The sequence below is a fragment of the Sander vitreus genome, chromosome 8 (genome assembly GCF_031162955.1).
Source record: "Sander vitreus isolate 19-12246 chromosome 8, sanVit1, whole genome shotgun sequence".
NCBI classification, from domain to species: Eukaryota; Metazoa; Chordata; class Actinopteri; order Perciformes; family Percidae; genus Sander; species Sander vitreus.
In genome coordinates this window covers 26840650-26848198 of record NC_135862.1, presented here as the reverse complement: position 1 = coordinate 26848198, position 7549 = coordinate 26840650, and positions in this window count along the sequence as shown.

Sequence of the window (7549 nt, the reverse complement as noted above, 5' to 3'; positions counted from 1 at the left end):
GTCAGCAATTGATTTTTACAGATACAGTATGGTATACGAACCATTCACACACAGGTGGCCAAGGCTGCTATACATGGTGCCCATCAGATTAACATTTACACAGCATCGGGTGCAATTCGGTGTTCAGGATCTTGCCCAAGGACACTTCAATATGGAACTGCAGGGCCAGGGATCGAACCACAAGCCTTCTGATTGGTAGGCGACAGCTCTTACCACTTGAGCCACAGCCGCCCCAGCCCTGGCTGAAAGGAAAGTTATTGTCTGGGAATTGGGACAGAAATTATTTCTAAACTTTAGTTCTGAACCTGAACAATCTCTATCACATAATGTTGCTCATCACAGCCGCGCATATGCTACCTGCTACCTATCATGGTTAAAATGTAGAGCTCCAGGCAACCAGAGGCATGGTTCCTTGAAAGAAAAACAAAATTTTTCCGACTTTTTTCTAAGTTTTTCTTTCGTTAATTTACCACTTTAATCTCAGAGAATATACACGTTTTTTATCCATAAATTTAGGATTTTAATCTCGGAATATAACCCCCTCCCCCGGATCGATTATTATTATTTTTCTTACAATGGCCCTAATACACCGTGGCTTAGAAAGGTTGGGATTTCTTTTCTTTTTTTTTATTTCATTGTTGACGCTTTTTGTTAGGTTTACAGCAGTTACTGTTTCATTTAAAGAGCTCATTGTTAAAGCCTGACCTTTGAGGCAACGCTTTACAAGATGGGATACAGGAAATGGAGCCCTCACCACATTCAGATTAGCATGATTCAGACATGTGGCTGAAGCAGTTAAAAAAGTTAAAGAAAAGCTTGAGTTTCAATCCTTTGTTTTCAGTCGCTCACAGCTATAGTTTTTATCAGCATGCAACTTTCTTGAAACAAATCTGACCTGATTAAAAAGTCCAGACAGCAGCAGTGATGGTGATAAAATGTCACTTTTATGTACCCTCTTTACAGATAATGCCTCAGTAAGCGAGCTGCATCTACAAATGTCAGAGAAGTGGCAAGATAGATATGAGGTGTAGAGGAGTACACAGAGTTCATTCTGCTCTTTCAAAACCAAAAATAGATAAGCTCCTGCAACTGTGAATCTATTTAGTTGGAGCAAGAGAATGTTGAGGGAGCAGTTATGGATTCTGGTAATGTGTGTCTTTAAAAAGAGCAATCTATTATATTCTCACTTGCCTGTGTCCTGATGTTTCCGCGCTGCATCGCAGAGGTCACTTGTCGAGTGGGGCTGGTATTGTGGTGCATTTTTTTATTTCATCTATTCAGATCTGTCAGTGAATATAATACAGTGTACTTCTGGGTTTAATGGTGGCAAGGTTTAAAGGGTCCGTTTACCAAAATCACCAAAACAAAACATGTTTATTCAAAATATTTATTTGGTAGGCAGTAGTTCCAATGAAAGTTGTTAACCATGTCATATCTGTGGATTATTATTATTAGGTTGCTGTTCTTTTTAATGTAATTGTTAATGTTTTGGGCACAATAAACACCTTCATTCCCCTTTTGTATTGTGGTGGCAGCAGAAATCTCACAGGCAAATAACCAGAACTATCTGCATGGCTAGATACCACTAGTACTGTAACTAACACCAAAACAATGTGCTTTCCTACGATGTGACAAGAGCGAGTGACGGACTAAGTTGTTACATTTTACCAATTTAGAGAGAGAGTGCAGGAGCGGTTGTAAACCATTTCAAATGGAGGTGCCAGGCTGGGGCCACATGCGCTTTTGGAGGAACCAAATAAAAGCACATGTGTTACATACACATTTTTTAACGTTTATTTTGTAATGTGTAGGTATGTAGATCTTTTAAAAGACATGTTTATGTTGAAATAAATATACCTACACAAGTAGTTATGTATCTTGTTTGCCATCTTATGGACATATTTAATAATTGATTTGTTTGGCCCCTTGGGGGCAGCACATACACCTGTAAACACATTTATTGACAAATGATCACCTTATAAAGTTTAACAAACTTGTTAGCAAACAGTTGCTTGGTTTTACATCTAGCAGTAATGGAGAAACATTTATTTGGACTCAAGTTTCTAACGACCTGATAAATATAAGTCAAATATTCACTCCACTTGCAGATCAGTTTTGGTCTCTACCAGCTCCTGAGGGAAATACGTGGCTCCTTAGCTTGACGGCTTGATTTGGCTAACTGCTACTTTCGATTTCTTTTTGGGGCTGGTCAGGTAGTGTACATTGCTTATCAGAGCTTTTTCACTGAAATCAGTTGCCTGCTGCGTCTGGAACAGAGGTTGATGAGAGCGGTGTGACTCCACTCCGCAGAGCTGAGTGGAACTGCAGAGTCAGTGATAATTCTCTATGGATTCGTCACTATGAGCGACTGGGCTGGATTGTTTTTAAATGGCACTGGGTGAGTGCCCGGGGGCATCAGCTAATTTGCTGTGCTGTGGGAGCTCCAAATGATTGAAGGGTAACTAATGTTTTTTTCAACCCTATTTTCCTATGTTTTTGTGTCTAAGTGACTGATGGGAACAACAATTGTTGACATTCGTCCAGTATTAAGCGAGATTGCTGCAGTCAGCAGCGGCGAAACAAGCTACAATGTAAGTTAATAGGGCAATTGTGCAGCTTGTATTTACGTTCACAAAAGTGCTCGTTTTGCCACTGACTCAGTGTCTGTGTCTGTGTCTGACTCATCTGACACAGGCACAGATTAAAGGGGTGGTTCAGAATTTTGGACATAGGACCTCATTTCCAAGTTAGTCAGTGTGTTATTTATTAGTGGAGACCGTTTTCAACACTTTTCATCCAGTCCTTCCAGTTGCAGAGTTCACTGGTGCTAGGCTAGCGCAAGTCAACAGTAACTGCTAGCCTGCCATTAATGGACAGGACGATGGCGTTTTGCCGGCATCTACTGACAGAACGCTATACAGCATGTGCTAAAATGCAAGTCACAGCAACGAGGGTTGTGCAAAGACGGATGGAACCGCATTCGTTGTCAGTGACTTGTGGTCCTTTAGATTGCAGGGTTTTTCAAAGTCGTCTGGTCTAAAATGATCACTGCAATTTGAGTCTCCGCCGGTGTCTTGATGTCCAAGCCAGCAGCAAGAAGCCACAGTTGATTCCTTTCTGGATCTCGCAATGGAAATTTGGTGCCCATCTGTTTGATTTATTTTTACAATTTCTAAATGCACACTGAATCACCATGTTGCCTAGTCCTTAGTTTCCAATCCAATGCTTCATTACCAATGTACTAGGCTACTACTATGTGTCCCGACTGGAGTGTGCTTCTCTGTTTACTTTTCAGCGCAGTACTACTAACCAGAGCAAAGTAAAATTCTGCTGCTGCTGAGAAACTAGTCCCTCAAAATGTAATGTGATCATTGAGATGCAAGGGTAGTTTTATAGCTAACGTTATTCTATCAGCAGACATTTACATCGATAGTCTGGTGTTATAATTTATTTGCCTCGGGTGTACTTTGGAGTGGTTAATGGCAGGCTAGCAGTCACTGTTGACTTGCGCTAGCCTAGCACCAGTGAACTCTGCAACTGGAAGGACTGGATGAAAAGTGTTGAAAACAGTCTCCACTGATAAATAACACACTGGCTAACTTGGGAATGAGGTCCTATGTCCAAAATTCTGAACCACCCCTTTAATATTCTAAGTGTCTGACAACATTATGGAAAGGATTTCTAAGGAGGTCGACCTTTCTGTTAAAGAGTAAGATCTTTTTTTAAACATAAAAACATTGGTGAAATTGCTTTCGCTAAAGCCACCAGACTCCATGTAAATAAACGTAAACGTATTAAAAGTAATTTTAGCATAGTAAAATACACTTCATTCAAAGTCAACAGAAACAAAACAAACTATAAAAATATGGTGTAGTCCGGTGACAATCGCGTGCAGCAGCTCCACGGCTGAGAAAGACCAACAGCCGCGATCAGCTTTGCAGACAAGGAGGACTGCTGCAACAGGTAAAAGCATGGCTGAAAACCTGAAGAAGCGCCCAGAAAATGTTTTAGTCAGTGATTGAACTGCTAAAAAAAGACCTACATGTTCAGCAGGACAAGAACTTAAAAATAAGTGACTTAGGTACTGACCACATTTTTGTTGCATAAAAATGACAAGATACCTCTTCTGAAGAGTAAATTACGTTTTTTTTTATTATTCTCTGTGTCTTTCTTGATTTGACAGGATAAATGTAGTCTCGCACTGCCAGACCTTCCTCCACAGTGCTGCAAAGGAGGGTCTGGCTAGTCCACATAGCATTCCAGGATGGGAGAAAAACATGCGTGGTTTATTGGCATTCCTTTAAACCAATCACACTCATTATGGGCGGCTCTAAGCTCCACACGGAGCCGCTGCAAAATATCCTCGGCAAGGAACTTGTTTTGGTGGAACGTGCAACGTTCAAAAGTTGTTTTAGTTTTCCGAGATTGGACAGATAGTCTAGCTAGCTGTCTCAATTTAGCATGCAGAGATCTGAGGAGCAGTTAACCAAAGTCCTCATAAATCGACCTGAGTTGAAAATTCCAACACAAAGAAAGCGCAAGGAAATGGACATCGGCGAAAAGACATGCATCCGGCGGAATTTCCTGCGGCACCAGAGCAATCCCGGAAATGGAATGTCGTGGATATAGACTAGAATAAATGCTACTAGCAAATGCGTGGAGGAGGGGTGGGGGCGGTGCGCGAACCGAAGGCTTTTTTCATGTGAATGTTAGTGGTGGATTGATCCAAATATCAATAATATCGATACCAACGTTGGTATTGATATTGATCAATACCAGTGTAATGAAATTGATACTTCAGTTTAAGTTTCTCTGCTGCGGTTTCATCAAAGAGAACAGAGCCTGGCTGTCTGTGTAAGTGCTGCTCCTGTCACAGCGCAGAGCAGGCACACTTTGCTCTTCCCCCTCCCTCTTGGGATTTGATGTACCGTCACGTGACTCAGCAGCGCCAGGCAAACAGGCAAGCAAGCAAGCAAGCAACCAGGAGCACACACACACACACACACACACACACACAAGCAGGACAGAGACAGAGCAGAAGAATGGCAGAGAGGAAGAGGAGTGCTGTGTGGCTATATTTTCAGGCCAAAAATGAAACAACTGCTGTATAATTTGTAAAAAGGCTGTAAGATACAATGTTAACACAACAAATGTATACAACCGTATGAAAATTCATTGAGATTTATTATTAAAAAGTATCGGTATCGTATCGGCGATACTGGCCCTGTATTTACTTGGTATCGGATCAATACCAAATTTTGCAGTATTGCACACCACTAGTGGATGCGCCGACAGTGTTGTTGTCATTACTTGCTGTCTGGGATTTCCAGGTGAAGTCATGGTTTACATTACCATATGCTAGCTGTGTGGTACTCTAGCACTGACAGTGCTGTGGAGGTCTGACAGGAGGCCTCACAGCCAGAATAAATACAGTTAGCAAAACACACACAATGAAGCAACACGTGAAATCAAAGGTAAAATCGGTCATATGTAACTTTAGACCTATACGTTTATTTGTCCAAATAAGATTTACTCAAGACTAGCTAGAATAGCTAGTTTAATTCAAAAGCTTAAACCTGCAAAAGGGTGTTATTGCTGCTATAATGTAATGTAATAAAAAAAAAAATCATTACACTGGTCTAAAGTAAATTATGCATGTTACAAAGTAAATTATGCATAATGACAGTTTCACTACTTCCATAGTTTATTTTCTATCCATGTAGGTCTTTGATTAAGACGTTTACGTTGCTGATAGTACATCTCAGGTGAACTAGGAGGAAACGAAAAGAGGCGAGCACCTTCCAAAACTGCGCAGTGAGGGATAGTTGCATATTAACGGCCAGGATGTATATGTAAATTGCACTCTGAAACTGCATGGGCGACAAATCACAAGACATTCCAACTTTAGACAATGGTGCTTTAGGTACTTACTTTCTTCATCTACCCAGCAATGTATTGGATTGAATCACTTCAGCTTCCATGGTTATAGATCGAATCACTATTGTGTTGGCAATAAAGTATCAAAACGGACAGATATGCTATATACAAAAATGACCCAAAATATTGGGCTACTTCCTACTGCTAAAAAGCCTTCAGCGAGAGCATGTGGGAGTGTGTGTGTTTTCTGCCTCTGAGTTCCCATTCTAAGCCCAGTAAGCCCCTGTGTATGCAGCAGCCCAGTGGCAAAGGCCCTACTGGGTGTGCAGGGCCAGTTGTGACTCAGAGCTTGGCATGGTTGCTGGGCCGCAGTTGCCATGCAGCTGTTGCCAGGCGTTGCAGAGGAGATCATAAAATACTGAGGGCTCCTATCACTGTAGGCCTGTTTTCAGCATTTCATGACCCACATATTGAATAGCAACATGAAGAGAGCCCAGCTGTCAACAAATCATTCAGTCATGAGTAACTGCCTAGATGTCTTTTTGTTTTTCTGTCCCTGTAAAGTTTCACAAGAAAACTAGAAATTGTATTCAGATAGTTCCTCCCTCACACATAAACTCACATCTTAGATCAGTCTCAGAGTATTTGTCTCTAGCTTCACTTCAGAGGATTAGAGAGTTTTGAAGGCATTTCATGTCTGTGAATTATTTATGTAAAGCCAGAAGCAGCAAAAGCAATTCATCAGTGCACTCCATTGTAAGGTAATTCATTTGAGCTGGAAAGATGGCGAAAAAGTTTGAGACTTACACAGACAATGCTGTGTGCGTCATAAAAAAGCCAAGAGGGAGATAAAAAATTCAAACTAAGACAAGGACACATGGACAAAATCAGATGTTTCTTCCTGTTGGTTGACATTAAGGGTTTAGTCTATTACATGGAGTTAGTTCCCCCACGTAGTCATATTAATGTTTTTGTACTAGCAGAAGCAAGGAGGAGTTAATTGATCGAAGTGGTGTTCCAGGATGAGTTGCTTTTTAAAATAAAGCCAGGTGGGCTTACTGGTCCTGAGAGTATGGAAGCCTATTTTTGCCAAGTAGAGGAAAAAAAACATGAAAAGGCATAATAAATTAAAAAAAAATTCTTGGTACGCAAGGGATTTGACTTGGAAAGTCATACCAAGTCAATATTACACTGAAGCCTTCAGTGCATGTGAGATTTGACTTTACAGCGAAGTAGAAATCTTGTTCAGGGGGTCTATCATTTTTCCTTCTACTTTAGATGTAGTCTCGCTTTGCCAGACCTTCCTCCGCAGTGCTGTGGAGGAGGGTCTGGCTAGTGCACACAGCATTCCGGGATGGGAGAAAAACATGCTGTGGTTTATTGGCATGTCTTTCAACCAACCACAGTCGTCATGGGTGGCGCTAAGCGCCGGACGGAGCAACAGTGCCTTTGCAAAATAGCCTCGGGAAAGGACTTTCAAAAGTTGTTTTAGTCGTGCAACAGAAAACTCAGATTCGACGGCTGCGTTCCCATGGAAACCGTGCTCACATGGGTCCCACGAAACATGGCAGCTACAGTCGCTTGGAAAATATTGATATAGCTTTATAAAGTACAATATTTACCTTTGAAATAGTAAGTTGTAGTGAAGTATATATAATTTAGTGATGTACAA